This window comes from Mytilus galloprovincialis, chromosome 1 (genome assembly GCF_965363235.1).
Source record: "Mytilus galloprovincialis chromosome 1, xbMytGall1.hap1.1, whole genome shotgun sequence".
NCBI classification, from domain to species: Eukaryota; Metazoa; Mollusca; class Bivalvia; order Mytilida; family Mytilidae; genus Mytilus; species Mytilus galloprovincialis.
Window position 1 is genome coordinate 29,327,378 of NC_134838.1, and position 16,890 is coordinate 29,344,267.

General features: G+C 34.4%; 2 protein-coding genes and 1 long non-coding RNA gene across 7 annotated transcripts in view; 1 reads left to right on the plus strand and 2 right to left on the minus strand.

Annotated features, from left to right (window-relative positions):
• Nucleotides 1-16,890, minus strand: part of LOC143071140 (uncharacterized) — a 433,270-nt gene that overhangs the window by 389,702 nt on the left and 26,678 nt on the right. The gene's annotated exons all lie outside the window — the stretch shown is intronic.
• LOC143071129 (uncharacterized) overlaps nt 1-16,890 on the plus strand; it is a 350,370-nt gene that overhangs the window by 234,552 nt on the left and 98,928 nt on the right. The gene's annotated exons all lie outside the window — the stretch shown is intronic.
• LOC143073722 (uncharacterized) lies at nt 12,885-15,843 on the minus strand. The gene is made up of 3 exons (XR_012977584.1): nt 15,352-15,843; nt 14,539-14,607; nt 12,885-13,772 (listed from the first exon to the last, which is right to left on the minus strand). It is a non-coding gene; the product is annotated as an uncharacterized LOC143073722 (long non-coding RNA).

Sequence of the window (16,890 nt, forward strand, 5' to 3'; positions counted from 1 at the left end):
GATTAAACAAAAGTTCAATAAATTGTTTCCTTAGATCTTGATTCACAAAATGTTCCTATTCGACATGCCCTCGTTTTACGATGTTATCTTGCTCCTTCGTCTTAATTTGAAATGATTTGAATAATGTTATGAGTAGACATAACTTAATTATGAAAACATAATTGATAAACAAAAACAATCGAATACCTTACACATATTCAAGGAATTACTAGTATGCATGTACATGTACAAAACCTGAATAATCAAAGGGAATAGAAAAGGCAAAAGCAATACTAATGAAGAAAATCAGATAGAGAGAGTACTACAGAATTTATTATATATGTTAAGACCCAACTCGAATAAAATACAACGTTTTAAAATGTAATGACCCTAGATGTGGTCTTTGTGAATATATGAAAACAAGGCCGCAAATAACATTACTCAACGGCCAAACAATTGATCCAAACACAGACATTTATTGCAAAATGGTAAACCTAATTTACTGTATTGTATGCAGCACTTGCAAGGAATTTTACATCGGACAGACTGGTAATTCAATATGTCAAATAGTCCGTATTTACAGACAAAATATACGAGATCCAACCACACGAATGCAAGATGTAAACGAACATTTCGAAACGTGCAGTAGGGGAAAATTTACCGTATTTTCGTTCTATAAAATGAACGAATATAGTAAATATAAAAGACTGGCAAAGGAAGCACTCTTTATAAAGATCTTTCAATTAAAATTAAACAGATCTACGTAAACACATTTGATTTATCTCTCCTTACCATTATTGTAACGTAACGAACGTTACCAATAGTAGTGTCGTTAAGGAAATTGTTAAAACGTCTCCTGAAGATTGCCAGAAGGCATGCAAGAACTAGTGACAATATTTAAACGAACGGGTATTATTTGATGTGAAATGTGGTCTGCGAATTTTTGAATTATAATATATACATTCTGTACACTGTATTTATTTACTTTTGCTAAATATATACGCAATATTTTGATAAACAATTTATATATATAATATATATATATATAAACAAGTCTAAATTGAAAACTACGTTAAAAGTTAAAACCTGATTCCGTTGGATAAAAACCGCAAATCTGGTGTACCTAAAACAATAATTTATGTTTGTGGCAGAACATCTTGGCCACAAGTTTATTGTGTTCTGTTTAGTATTAAATTTATATTAAAATCCATTTTGTTACATCTTGCGATCGATTTCATTTAGCAATCGCCAATGACAGTCAGCAGGGTTAAAGAACAACAGGTGTTTGACCTGTTAGTCAAATGCATTTTGTTTAAATATACAAAATATAACCGATCAAGTGAAACCTAATTTTAAGATATTGATGGCTAGTCTGCTCAACAGTAAAGTAACTTGCAACCAGGACCGCTCAACATCGATTGGTAAAATAATGCCTTTGTTACTTGATTTGTATATTACAGGTTAGATACATTTGTAAATGAAGAACGCCTAAAACTGGTTGTTATACAATTTCTCCGTAAACTGTCTTTTATCAATCGAAACGATGGGGGTAACACTAATTACGCGATTTGAATGCGTAATTGAAAAAATATATCAATTTGTGTAAGGCGTAGATATGTTATATAAAATCTTGGAGTTCCGGACCGTTTGAAAATATAGCAACAATCTTTAAAAAAAAACTTGTTCATCAGATAAAATCGATTAACAATTGCAATAATACATTATACATATACTCCATCAATTAATTATGATAAATGAAAGCAATAATGGTTTACAGACAGTAAATATATCAAGGCAACAGTAGTATACCGCTTTTTGAAATTCTTAAATCGATTGAGAAAAAAAACAAATCCGGGTTACAAACTAAAATTGAGGGAACACATCAAATATAAGTGGGGAACTTTGACACAACAGAAACACATCACTTAAATGTAAAACACACAGAAACGAATAATAATATAACAATGGCCATTTTCCTGACACAACTTTATGGAATTTTGGATCCTGAAATGCTCTTCAACCTTGTACTTGTTTGGGTTTATTAATATTTTTGATTTGAGCGTCACTGATGAATCTTATATAGACAAAACGCGCGTCTGGCGTACTGAATTATAATCCTGGTACCTTTGATAACTATTTACACCACTGGGTCGATGCCAGTGCTGGTGGACGTTTCGTCCCCGAGGGTATCACCAGCCCAGTAGTCAACACTTCGGTGTTGACATGAATATCAATAATGTCGTCATTTTTATAAATTTCATGTATACAAAACCTTGAATTTTTTGAAAAACTAAGGATTTTCTTATCCCAGGCATAGATTACCTTAGCCGTATTTGGCACAACTTTTTGGAATTTTGGATCCTCAAATGCTCTTCAACCTTGTACTTGTTTGGGTTTATTAATATTTTTGATTTGAGCGTCACTGATGAGTCTTATGTAGACGAAACGCGCGTCTGGCGTACTGAATTATAATCCTGGTACCTTTGATAACTATTTACACCACTGGGTCGATGCCACTGCTGGTGGACGTTTCGTCCCCGAGGGTATCACCAGCCCAGTAGTCAACACTTCGGTGTTGACATGAATATCAATAATGTGGTCATCTTTAAAAATTTCCTGTATACAAAACTTTGAATTTTTTGAAAAACTAAGGATTTTCTTATCCCAGGCATAGATTACCTTAGCCGTATTTGGCACAACTTTTTGGAATTTTGGATCCTCAAATGCTCTTCAACCTTGTTCTTGTTTGGGTTTATTAATATTTTTGATTTGAGCGTCATTGATGAGTCTTATGTAGACGAAACGCGCGTCTGGCGTACTGAATTATAATCCTGGTACCTTTGATAACTATTTACACTACTGGGTCGATGCCACTGCTGGTGGACGTTTCGTCCCCGAGGGTATCACCAGCCCAGTAGTCAACACTTCGGTGTTGACATGAATATCAATAATGTGGTCATTTTGATAAATTTCCTGTATACAAAACTTTGAATTTTTTGAAAAACTAAGGATTTCCTTATCCCAGGCATAGATTACCTTAGCCGTATTTGGCACAACTTTTTGGACTTTTGGATCCTCAAATGCTCTTCAACCTTGTGCTTGTTTGGGTTTAATAATATTTTTGATTTGAGCGTCACTGATGAGTCTTATGTAGACGAAACGCGCGTCTGGCGTACTGAATTATAATCCTGGCACCTTTAATAACTATTTACACCACTGGGTCGATGCCAGTGCTGGTGGACGTTTCGTCCCCGAGGCTATCACCAGCCCAGTAGTCAACACTTCGGTGTTGACATGAATATCAATAATGTGGTCATTTTTATAAATTTCCTGTATACAAAACTTTGAATTTTTTGAAAAACTAAGGATTTCCTTATCCCAGGCATAGATTACCTTAGCCGTATTTGGCACAACTTTTTTGGAATTTTGATCCTCAAATGCTTTTCAACCTTGTACTTGTTTGGGTTTATTAATATTTTTGATTTGAGCGTCACTGATGAGTCTTATGTAGACGAAACGCGCGTCTGGCGTACTGAATTATAATCCTGGTACCTTTGATAACTATTTACACCACTGGGTCGATGCCACTGCTAGTGGACGTTTCGTCCCCGAGGGTATCACCAGCCCAGTAGTCAACACTTCGGTGTTGACATGAATATCAATAATGTGGTCATTTTTATAAATTTCCTGTATACAAAACTTTGAATTTTTTGAAAAACTAAGGATTTTCTTATCCCAGGCATAGATTACCTTGGCCGTATTTGGCACAACTTTTTGGAATATTGGATCCTCAAATGCTCTTCAACCTTGTGCTTGTTTGGGTTTAATAATATTTTTGATTTGAGCGTTACTGATGAGTCTTATGTAGACGAAACGCGCGTCTGGCGTACTGAATTATAATCCTGGTACCTTTGATAACTATTTACACCACTGGGTCGATGCCAGTGCTGGTGGACGTTTCGTCCCCGAGGGTATCACCAACCCAGTAGTCAACACTTCGGTGTTGACATGAATATCAATAATGTGGTCATTTTTATAAATTTCCTGTATACAGAACTTTGAATTTTTTGAACAACTAAGGATTTTCTTATCCCAGGCATAGATTACCTTAGCCGTATTTGGCACAACTTTTTGGAATTTTGGATCCTCAAATGCTCTTTTTGGGTTTATTAATATTTTTGGGTTTATTAAGATTTTTGATTTGAGCGTCACTGATGAGTCTTATGTAGAGAAACGCGCGTCTGGCGTACTGAATTATAATCCTGGTACCTTTGATAACTATTTACACCACTGGGTCGATGCCACTGCTGGGGGACGTTTCGTCCCCGAGGGTATCACCAGCCCAGTAGTCAACACTTCGGTGTTGACATGAATATCAATAATGTGGTCATTTTGATAAATTTCCTGTATACAAAACTTTGAATTTTTTGAAAAACTAAGGATTTCCTTATCCCAGGCATAGATTACCTTAGCCGTATTTGGCACAACTTTTTGGAATTTTGGATCCTCAAATGCTCTTCAACCTTGTACTTGTTTGGGTTTATTAATATTTTTGATTTGAGCGTCACTGATGAGTCTTATGTAGACGAAACGCGCGTCTGGCGTACTGACTTATAATCCTGGTACCTTTAATAACTATTTACACCACTGGGTCGATGCCACTGCTGTTGGACGTTTCGTCCCCAAGGGTATCACCAGCCCAGTAGTCAACACTTCGGTGTTGACATGAATATCAATTATGTGGTCATTTTTATAAATTTCCTGTATAAAAAACTTTGAATTTTTTGAAAAACTAAGGATTTCCTTATCCCAGGCATAGATTACCTTAGCCGTATTTGGCACAACTTTTTGGAATTTTGGATCCTCAAATGCTCTTCAACCTTGTACTTGTTTGGGTTTATTAATATTTTTGATTTGAGCGTCACTGATGAGTCTTATGTAGACGAAACGCGCGTCTGGCGTACTGAATTATAATCCTGGTACCTTTGATAACTATTTACACCACTGGGTCGATGCCACTGCTGGTGGACGTTTCGTCCCCGAGGGTATCACCAGCCCAGTAGTCAACACTTCGGTGTTGACATGAAATTTTAATAATGTGGTCATTTTTATAAATTTCCTGTATACAAAACTTTGAATTTTTTGAAAAACTAAGGATTTCCTTATCCCAGGCATAGATTACCTTAGCCGTATTTGACACAACTTTTTGGAATTTTGGATCCTTAAATGCTCTTCAACCTTGTACTTGTTTGGGTTTATTAATATTTTTGATTTGAGCGTCACTGATGAGTCTTATGTAGACGAAACGCGCGTCTGGCGTGCTGACTTATAATCCTGGTACCTTTGATAACTATTTACACCACTGGGTCGATGCCACTGCTGTTGGACGTTTCGTCCCCGAGGGTATCACCAGCCCAGTAGTCAACACTTCGGTGTTGACATGAATATCAATTATGTGGTCATTTTTATAAATTTCCTGTATACAAAACTTTGAATTTTTTGAAAAACTAAGGATTTCCTTATCCCAGGCATAAATTACCTTAGCCGTATTTGGCACAACTTTTTGGAATTTTGGATCCTCAAATGCTCTTCAACCTTGTACTTGTTTGGGTTTATTAATATTTTTGATTTGAGCGTCACTAATGAGTCTTATGTAGACGAAACGGGCGTCTGGCGTACTGAATTATAATCCTAGTACCTTTGATAACTATTTACACCACTGGGTCGATGCCAGTGCTGGTGGACGTTTCGTCCCCGAGGGTATCACCAGCCAAGTAGTCAACACTTTGGTGTTGACATGAATATCAATAATGTGGTCATTTTTATAAATTTCCTGTATACAGAACTTTGAATTTTTTGAAAAACTAAGGATTTCCTTATCCCAGGCATAGATTACCTTAGCCGTATTTGGCGCAACTTTTTGAAATTTTGGATCCTCAAATGCTCTTCAACCTTGTACTTGTTTGGGTTTATTAATATGTTTGATTTGAGCGTCACTGATGAGTCTTATGTAGACGAAACGCGCGTCTGGCGTACTGAATTATAATCCTGGTACCTTTGATAACTATTTACACCACTGGGTCGATGCCACTGCTGGTGGACGTTTCGTCCCCGAGGGTATCACCAGCCCAGTAGTCAACACTTCGGTATTGACATGAATATCAATAATGTGATCATTTTTATAAATTTCCTGTATACAAAACTTTGAATTTTGTGAAAAACTAAGGATTTTCTTATCCCAGGCATAGATTACATTAGCCGTATTTGGCACAACTTTTTGGAATTTTGGATCCTCAAATGCTCTTCAACCTTGTACTTGTTTGGGTTTATTAATATTTTTGATTTGAGCGTCACTGATGAGTCTTATGTAGACGAAACACGCGTCTGGCGTACTGAATTATAATCCTGGTACCTTTGATAACTACTTACACTTCTGGGTCGATGCCACTGCTGGTGGACGTTTCGTCCCCGAGGGTATCACCAGCCCAGTAGTCAACACTTCGGTGTTGACATGAATATCAATAATGTGGTCATTTTTATAAATTTCCTGTATACAAAACTTAATTTGAATTTTTTGAAAAACTAAGGATTTTCTTATCCCAGGCATAGATTACTTTAGCCGTATTTGGCACAACTTTTTGGAATTTTGGATCCTCAAATGCTCTTCAACCTTGTACTTGTTTGGGTTTATTAATATTTTTGATTTGAGCGTCACTGATGAGTCTTATGTAGACGAAACGCACGTCTGGCGTACTAAAATTATAATCCTAGTACCTTTGATAACTATTTACACCACTGGGTCGATTCCACTGCTGGTGGACGTTTCGTCCCCGAGGGTATCACCAGCCCAGTAGTCAACACTTCGGTGTTGACATGAATATCAATAATGTGGTCATTTTTATAAATTTCCTGTATACAAAACTTTGAATTTTTTGAAAAACTAAGGATTTTCTTATCCCAGGCATAGATTTCCTTAGCCGTATTTGGCACAACTTTTTGGAATTTTGGATCCTCAAATGCTCTTCAACCTTGTACTTGTTTGGGTTTATCAATATTTTTGATTTGAGTGTCACTGATGAGTCTTATGCAGACAAAATGCGCGTCTGGCGTACTGAATTATAATCCTGGTACCTTTGACTTTGGTAACTATTGGTACAGGATATTTAAATAAAAATGTTGGGTTGACCCTGGTTTTGTGTCTTGCTAAACTTCCCGCAATTTATTGCAATTTAAATAATAACATTTAAATGACAACATTTTATGACAGGACTATACCTTATACCTTTATACCTTTATCTTCGGGTCGTTACATAAGACAAAGGCTTCTACTAACCCCTGATCTTGGATTGTTGTATATGATTTCTCATCTCATAATAATATATTTATATATAATATGTTAAACTTATCAAAAAATACTTATAATACAAACAAATGAGAGAACTCATAGGACAGAGAAACACACGCCTAATAGCTATCAAAAGATAACAGGTTTATAATTTAATACACCAGACGCGCGTTTTGTCGGTGTTTCTCCTGATGCCCGTATCACACTGTCCAGATTTTTATATACGATGGACACCCGAATGCGAAAATTGTAAGTTCGTACGAAGTTGGTCCCGATCTCTTTAAAATACCCAAAAGTGACCGAAGTACGTACGATGAATAACGAAGTCTATACGAGGGTGCCGAAAGTATATACGATAGCAAAAGATGGACATACGAAGGTTAACCGAAGACGGTATTTGACCTTCATATCTCAGCCGAAGCCTACAAAATGGATCACGAAGGCTATACGATGGATTACGATGATGGCGCGAGGGCCATACGATGTCTAAAAGACGTCGTGTACAGCTTACGATGCATTTAAATCATATGCCGAAGGCATCACGCGTTTTCAATTGTTTGATCAATATTGAATATATATTATATTGTACATTTAATTTTTGGTTTAATCATAAGACGGAAGATCGTGGGTATTTCCAGTTACTTAATAATTTGGTTGATTTCTAAAAAAAAATAGTTTATGTATCAAATATGCGTATTCAATTTACCATTTTCTGCATGTGTCATATACAAATATAGTGTCCATATTTGTCCCCAATATGTTGCATACGAGGGGATGCCACGCTCGGCATTGCCTTGTTTGAACTGTAAAATGTGTGCACTAGTCTGAATAATCGACCATAAGTATTCCCATGTTTACTGATCTATCTTAAAGGTAAGGTAATGGGTTCGTTGATCTCTTTTATTCAAAAAGAGCTCTTTCCAGGAGAATATCGTAATAATATAGACTAAAGGAAGGATGTGGGGAAAGCAACAAATGCGGCAAAATATGACATATAGAAAACAAAATGTTTATGCAGTAAACATTCGTGGGACAACAACTCAGACGATACATAAAAAATCAGAATATGGAAGAAAATGTTTGTTTCCCTATATACGTGTACCTGTAGTGTTGGTATACGAGGCGCGTTTATGATTTTTATTATGTTATTTGATATGAAAAATTGACAAAAAATAATATTTTATTTGTAAAAGTAAATCCTGAGCCTGTAATACCTGCTCTTCTTGTTCCATTTGAATTAATAGAAACAATGCTGTCGCCTTTATTGTTCTCATAGAATCATATGATATGAGGTCCATGTTTTGTGAACGTCTTTTTTAACTGTCGTATTAGACTGACCAGTTCATATCGCGCATGGCACTTTAAATGAATCCAAGCGCGAAAATTAACTTACATTTAGCTGGATTTATTGCCGTCGTAGTTCCATCTTGCCACCTTCGTACTTTTATTCGATGGCATCTCGACGGGATTACGAGGTCTTCACGAAGTCGTGTTGCCATCGTAAGACCTTCGGTTAGCTTCGTGATTCATTCGTGTAGACATCGTAATGTCAAAACTGCCCGATGGAAACGATGGAAACACGAATGCAATACGATGTTCAAAGATGCATTCCCGGTGACATTACGATGGTGAGGATGGTGATACGAACTCAATACGAACCATAAACATCGGACGCACCTTCGGGGATTTTTTAACATGTTAAAAAGTTTAGAACCCTTCCCAAAGTTGTCCCCGAAGGCTAGAAAAAGTGGCCGATGGTTCTACGATGGTTAAAGATGACACTACGAATAGCCCGATCTGGATACGATCAGTCCCGATTTTGAAAATTTCCATAATCGTGTTGCCATCGGCGTAAAAATCGGGACAGTGTGACGCGGGCATAAACCAAGCTATAAAACAAATATATTAAATAAATTTAGTTGACCCTGACTAAATCTAATAATTGAACTAAATGAGTAATTGACTAATTACTATAATGGTTATAAGCCAAAATCTACATTTTACCCCTATATTCTATTTTTAGCCATGGAGGCCATCTTGGTTGGTTGGCCGGGTCACCGGACATGTTTTTTAAACTAGATACCATAGTGATGAGTGTGGCTAACGTTGGTTAAACTTGGCCCAGTAGTTTCAGAGGAGAAGATTTTTGTAAAAGGTAACGACGACGGACGAAGGACTTAGGACGACGATCGACGACGACGGACGACGGACGTTAGTGATGAGAAAAGTGGCCAGGTGAGCTAAAAATTTGACCACATCAACCAAAATAGAAAATAGCACTATATAAAAAAAACATGTTGCCGCATAATAAATCATTATGTTTTACCTCATGATTTATTATATATAAAAAATGACAGTAATATTAAACACAATTGCTACGTCATTATATAGTGCTTGCATGTTCTTTTTTACTAAAATTAATTATTCACAAAATTACTAGTTTTGAAATCTCAGGCTGAATAGCATAAATAAAGCATTTGTCAACATTTACCAAAACTGACCATATTTGCACTTTATAAAGTAAATTCATTCTGCAAAACATTAAAGCAATTATGTGTTTTATGTAAGGAGGAATTATTTTGTTCTGTTGTATTTACACTTATAGTTGATGTATTTTCCTCAGTTTATGGTTTGGTTTCAGTTGCATTGATAAATGACTATTGAACAGCGGTTGACAACAAATCAGTAGTTTTTATATTTCAAAAAATTGACTTGTATAACCAGAGTATTTGACCACATCAACCCAAACCAACCATATTTGTATAGTGCTATGACAATGTATATAGCTGCATAATAAATCAGTAATTATTGTAACGCCGGATGGATTATTTATTACAAATGACAGCAATCTTGAAACACAATTACTTCAAAACTTTGTTTGCATAAATTTAATGTGCCAGCATGTCTTCTTATTCTTAATCAAAATATTAACTCGTTAAAAAACTGAGTAGTTTTGTTATATTTGTGTATTTAGTAAAATGTGTAAAAAAAACTATTTGACAGTATCACCTAAATTAATCAAATTTGAACTATATCAAGACAATAATATAGCTGCAAAATGAATGTAGTTTGTTTTTTTATGTCATGATATATTATAGTAATACAAATGGTAGCAATATTGAAACACAATGACTATAACATGCTTCCCGCATCTATGTCTGTCCTTTTTTTTATTAAAAATATTGACGCGCCACGAAAAATAATTACATTTAATATGCTGGCTTGTGTAACAAAACTATTTGACCGCATCAACAAACATTAAATTATTGTACTTTATAATAAAAAGTATGACTTATATGAGTTGATATCAAAAGTGAAACGTTTACTGACTGACCGTATTCATGATCATTTTCACGTTCTTATGACAACGTTAAAGCCGCATATCAGTCAGTATATTTTTTTTAGTTCTTGATGGAATGTATCAAACAAATGACAGCAATACTTGTACACGGTGACCATAATGGCTACACATTTTTGTCCACATCAATTTAGAGAGTCAGCATTTCATCTTTTATGATTTTTAACCGTCACTGAAGTAGGTAGTTTCCTATTTCATAATGCTGTGTGTCATAAATCCAGTTTCCCGCGTCATCTAACACTGACATGACTGTTATATACTGACTTTATTTGTACTTTGATAATAAACAATTTATGCAGGTGTCATCTGGAAAGATTATACTGAATAAATGATAGTATCTTAAGTTAGTTGACTGATTGTTTTGCTGGTAGCTTAATGTCCAGTGACAAATATTTCATTCATGGTAATAGAGAGTTTACTTTTTCGGACGTTTAAGAAATCATTTTTCATCGATAACTATGAATCTTCTGAAATTGACGAGATAGTTCATAAGCAACACGTTACATATCCGGACACTATACGGACATCGTTTGAACATTTCGACGGAAACAGAATCCATTGAAAAACGAAGAAAAATGCATGTAATGCAAAAAATAATATCTAGAAAGAGACTATAAAAAAAATCTCGGAACGACCCAACGTAAACAATGATGTTGATATCCAGACAAATAAAAATAGTTTTCCAATGCGGTGGATACCCTTTTTATCCGCCTTTTAATTAAAAGGGGTCCTTCATTTTGTTATAGCTGAATGTATATATTTGGATCCAAAATGCTGAAATTTGATATCCATTATTATATGTATACTATAAGAAAATAAAAAATGAAAAAGATAAAAGGTGTATAAAATGTAAAAAGAGTCACTAACGAGTAAAGTTATTTATTGTACTTGAAAAAGCAATACGATCATAGTTTACATAGAATAAAATTAGTAGTAATCACTAATTTATTTATATTCATTATGCTTTACTTACATTGTAGGTGAGGTTTTGGAATAAGTGTCAAATGTTCGGACTCCTTGGTGTTTTTATATACGATACAAGGTGAAATAGTTTTCCAAATAACACCTGTTTATCTTTCAACATAAAACTTAATAACTCATAAAAGGTCATTTGACAAAATTCAAGCAGATTCTAGATTTTCTTTCTTTTGATTTGAGATCCAAATAATACCAATGCAAATATAAGGTAAAAGTCCAAGTCAGCCTTTCCCGCCATTATTTATAAATCAAATATCTTGAAAAGGAGCTCCATGACCTATCAACATTTTTAGCTTATTTTGATCCTTAACTAAAATTCTTCCAGTTTAAATAATCAATTTTGAATGCTTGAGTTATTAAATTTTACTTTAGAACACATCCCGCAGCTACAAAATTAATGATGCCCTCGGGGAATAATCCAAGAGCAGTAAAGTGTCTTCTATGGAGAAGCTTGACATCGACTTGATTGTAGTAAAAATTAAAATTACAAAACCTTGTACAATCATCACGCATTACGATATATCGGACGTTCGAAAATAAGATATTATACTCGTCCTGGTTTGGAATGATATATTTGCCACTTGACATTAAGCTACCAATAAAAACAATAAAGCGTCATTGTATACTGAGAGTCAGTCAGTTCACTATTCGCAGATGATACCTTCTCATACTTTTCATTGTAAAGTACATAAATAATCAGTCATTGATGTGTTGCATTTATTTATTTTTTCGTTCTTTTTTAACAAAAATTCGGCTGTTTGTGTTCTTTTTTAAAATGTTTTACATTTTTTTATTTAGGGGCCTTTTAAAGCTGACTATGCGGTATGGGCTTTGCCGTATGTTGACCTATAGTTGTTAATGTTTGTGTCATTTGATCTCTTGTGTATTATTGGCAATAATACTACATTTTATTTTGATAAGCATATCTAATGTATCTGTTATCGATGTTGCCGTCAAACTATGTTGTCAGCTAGCCTGATATATTTAAAGTGCTGATTTTTTTGTGATGCGTCAACATTTTGAATAAAAGAAATCATGCTTGCACTTTAAATTAATGCGGACAAAATTTTGTACTTATTGTCTACCAGTATTGCTGTCGTTTTTATTATACAATCCATCCTGACATAAAAATAAATTGTAATCTGTCATCATGATTATGCGTCCATATGAATTTAAAGTGCAAATATGACCAGTTTAGGTTGGTGCAGTTAAATGATTCTGTTATGTAAACTAGTCTGAGGTATCAAAACTACTGAATTTGTTTGACAAGCCAAAAGTTTGAATAAAACGTGAACATCTTGGCACACTTAATTGATGAAGACAACATTTTGTAGTCATTGTGTTACAATATTATAGTCACCTTTATCAAACGACCAATCCTGACATAATAAGAATTAAAATTACTGATTTATGATACATTCATGTACATTTTCAAAATAAAGTGCAAATATTTTTCGTTATACAAGCCAGCCCGAGGTCTCAAGACTATTTTGACTATTGTTATGATATCAAAAAGAAGATGCGGTATGATAACCAATCAGACAACTCTCCACAAGATATCATATGACTCAATATCTTTAATTGTTTTTACATAGGCGGTAATGGTAACGGTTTTTCCTGTAGCCCAGTCCATATCGTAAACTTGGATATGTATGATAGCTCGTTTCGAAGCTGTGACATTTTCACATATGTGGTTAAATTTTCGGGGTACGAAGTGAGATTACTTTTACCGTAAATTAGCAAACCCCGAACATCCTTTTGTGATGCGGCTCCTTGTGGTAAAATATCCCCTTTTTAACACAATAAGTTCTTTGAAAATGTAATACTTTGGACACATTCAATAGCTCCATAGTTTTTACACATTTATTCTATGTTCCTCTACTTTCCTAATCACCACAAATAATTAAGTTCAGTCATTTGTTAAAAATAGAAACTTTCCAATATCACTACACAGAGATTTTTTCTTTACACATGACTTTTGAGTTCCTCATTTCGAGGCGCATTAGGGATGTTGTCCCATATTGCAATCCATAGTTCTGATTTTTCCAAATATTTTGATGTGATCTTCATCGGTATGACATTCTGAATAAATCTGTGTATTTTTGTCCATTTCTGAAAAAAAAATAAAGCTGTTTTAGCACTATAAGGCAATGACACTTTTATCGCTATATTTATTTACTTTGAATACATTTAGTGTATGCATAATTAATTTCTTCCAGTATACCTTCATTAGTCAAAAGAAGGACAAAACATCTGAATGTAACCTTAAATTACAACACACAGACCCTGTTAAAGCATTCAATAAAATTTTCTGGTGCCTAAAAGTGCATTTTGACAGAGAAATTATGCAAAAATGAAGATTTCATTAAAAAAACACCAAAATACTTAATTATTCTAGCCAGTGGAAACCTTGTATTTTATACTGTAGAAACCACTATAAACTACTGTAAAAGTCATTTGAATCATATAATTAGAGTGCAATGAAGTGCAAATTTTCAAAACTTGTTCTTTGACATAATTCTATTTGAGAAAAAATGTTTTTTACATGTATTTCAGTGAAAAAATTTTATCAGTGAGATATCGGCATGAGGTTTTAAAGGAAACATTGTGGCATCACACGTAATATGGCGTCATTAACTAACGACATATCAAAATAATGCTAATTATAGTTTGTAGTGTTACATGAAGAACAGTTGCCGCAAGGTTTAACTTGAAATATGGAGTCGAAAAGATCAGTAACCAAGCATTTTCATTTAATGCCAAGACCATAGCAACAGTTTTCATATCAGTATATTTTTAACATACCGAATGTAATTTGAATTGCATAAATACCATAAATAAACAATTTAGAGCTTGCCAAATAAAACAAAATGCTTACCAGTTATTCAGGACTTTTTAAAACCTCTAGTTTGCCATCTCAGGTTAAAAAGTAATGATATGTCTGGGACTGAAATAAGACAAAAAAATTACTCAGGCTGTGTTATCATTTGGTTTAGATACATAAGTATTATTGAGAGAGCAAACATCAAATTCTTGAAAGTTTTATCGCAAAGAAAGAAAAATGCTTCTCCCTTGTGGCTTATCAACCTTCATTTAAATCTTTTATATTAGCAGCAACGAGTGCTAGCTAACTAGCTTAATAGTTGAAAAGGTGCAGCAATATTGTTTTCAAAAGTTTTGTTGATCCTCCCCCTTTTTCACTGAGAAAAGACAATATCTTGTGATTTGCTAGTGTGCATTACAAATAACAATTCATGATTTCCTTATTACATGTACATGTTTGACTGTTTATTAACTGCATATGATATCTACTGACCATGGGTCGAATTATTGGATAAAAGCACATGTGATGATGTATTTCACTTTACTCGTATGAAGTGTGTTATCTCCCTTGATTATCAGTTATTCCTGTAAACCGGAGTGATAATTACATAACAAAGACTGTATTGTGTCATGTTTACTTACAGCTAAAACTATTATGTTAGTTCATGTCTTTTTCAATCAAAAACAAATTCCTTTCAGATCTCTCGGGGGTGTAAACAAAGTTAGAATTGTGCCTAAAAAAAGTGTTCAGCCCGTGCCAGTAATGCATTTTAAAAGCGAAAATTTCATTGAGTATTTGCTGGTATTTATCTATAATGGTTCTCTAAAATCATCTGGGATATCTAGGTATAAATAAAACAATACTAACCATCATTTTCACACTTTTTCCGGGTGTACAAGGTGAAATCATCCATAGATCACTCTGAAAACTTCTGATTAATCTTTTTGTAAATTGGCTCAATATCTTTAATTGTTTTTACATAGGCGGTAATGGTAACGGTTTTTCCTGTAGCTCAGTCCATATCGTAAACTTGGATATGTATGATAGCTCGTTTCGAAGCTGTGACATTTTCACATATGTGGTTAAATTTTCGGGGTACGAAGTGAGATTACCTTTTCCGTAAATTAGCAAACCCCGAACATCCTTTTGTGATGCGGCTCCTTGTGGTAAAATATCCCCCTTTTAACACAGTAAGTTCTTTGAAAATTTAATACTTTGAACACATTCAATAGCTCCATAGTTTTTACAAATTTATTCTATGTTCCTCTACTTTCCTAATCACCACAAATAATTAAGTTCAGTCATTTGTTAAAAATAGAAACATGTCAAATATCACTACACAGAGATTTTTTCTTTACACGTGACTTTTGAGTTCCTCACTAACGGCCACTTAGAGAGCCGTGGTGTAGTGGTTAGTGCATCGGACTACAAACACAAAGGTTCCTGGTTCAATTCCCGTCTGGGATGAAAATTTCAGGAACTGCATTTTCGGCTCTCCCTTGACACCATTTGCGAGTATGATCTCGAAGAAACGATGATAGTCCGTCGGAAGGGGACGATAAATGGCTGATCCGTGTTTAGAGAGAGCCATATCTCTTGCACGTTAAAGACACCCTTGTAGATTTCGAAAAAAAGGATAATGCCGCTACAAGGCAGCACTCGCACCCGCAAAGTGGGAAGGGATTAATATAAGTTGCAAAACTTGTTTCCCAATCCACTATAAATAAATATGTTTAAACGAAACTAACTAAAGGCCTTGTTCGTGTACAAAAAAATGAAGGAAAAACAAATATGTAACACAAAAATAAACAACAACTATTGAATTAAAGGCTCCTGACTAGGAAGAGTAAATATTTCGAATAAAAAGAGTACACGAAATTGATGCAGATACTATTTGGTAGTCATTGTGTTCCAAAACCTGTCTCATCTGTATTATACAATCAATCTTGACACAAAACAACTTTTTGATTTATTATTCTGATTTGTGGACCATGTTAACTTTCACAATAAAGTAGAAGCATGGGCAGTGTTAGTCGATGAAAGCACGTGATTTTCTTATACGAGCTTTCCTGAAGTATCGAAACTTCTGAATTTGTGTTTCTGAGCCAATTTTTGAAATAAAAATAGGATATTTTCAAAATATGGTCAGTTGAAATTGATGCTTTAAATAATTGTGATATACGAGTAAGCCAATGTATCAAAACAAATAAAAGTTTGTTACGAGCCACTATTTAGTATTAAAAGATGGCATGTTGACAATCTAAATTGATGCAGACAGAAACTTGTAGTCATGTGGTCCAATATTGCAGACTTTTGTATCATGCGATCAATCCTGACATAACAAAATACTGATTTACCATGCGATTATTATGCTATCGATCTGTAAGTCTAATGTATTCAGCAGTT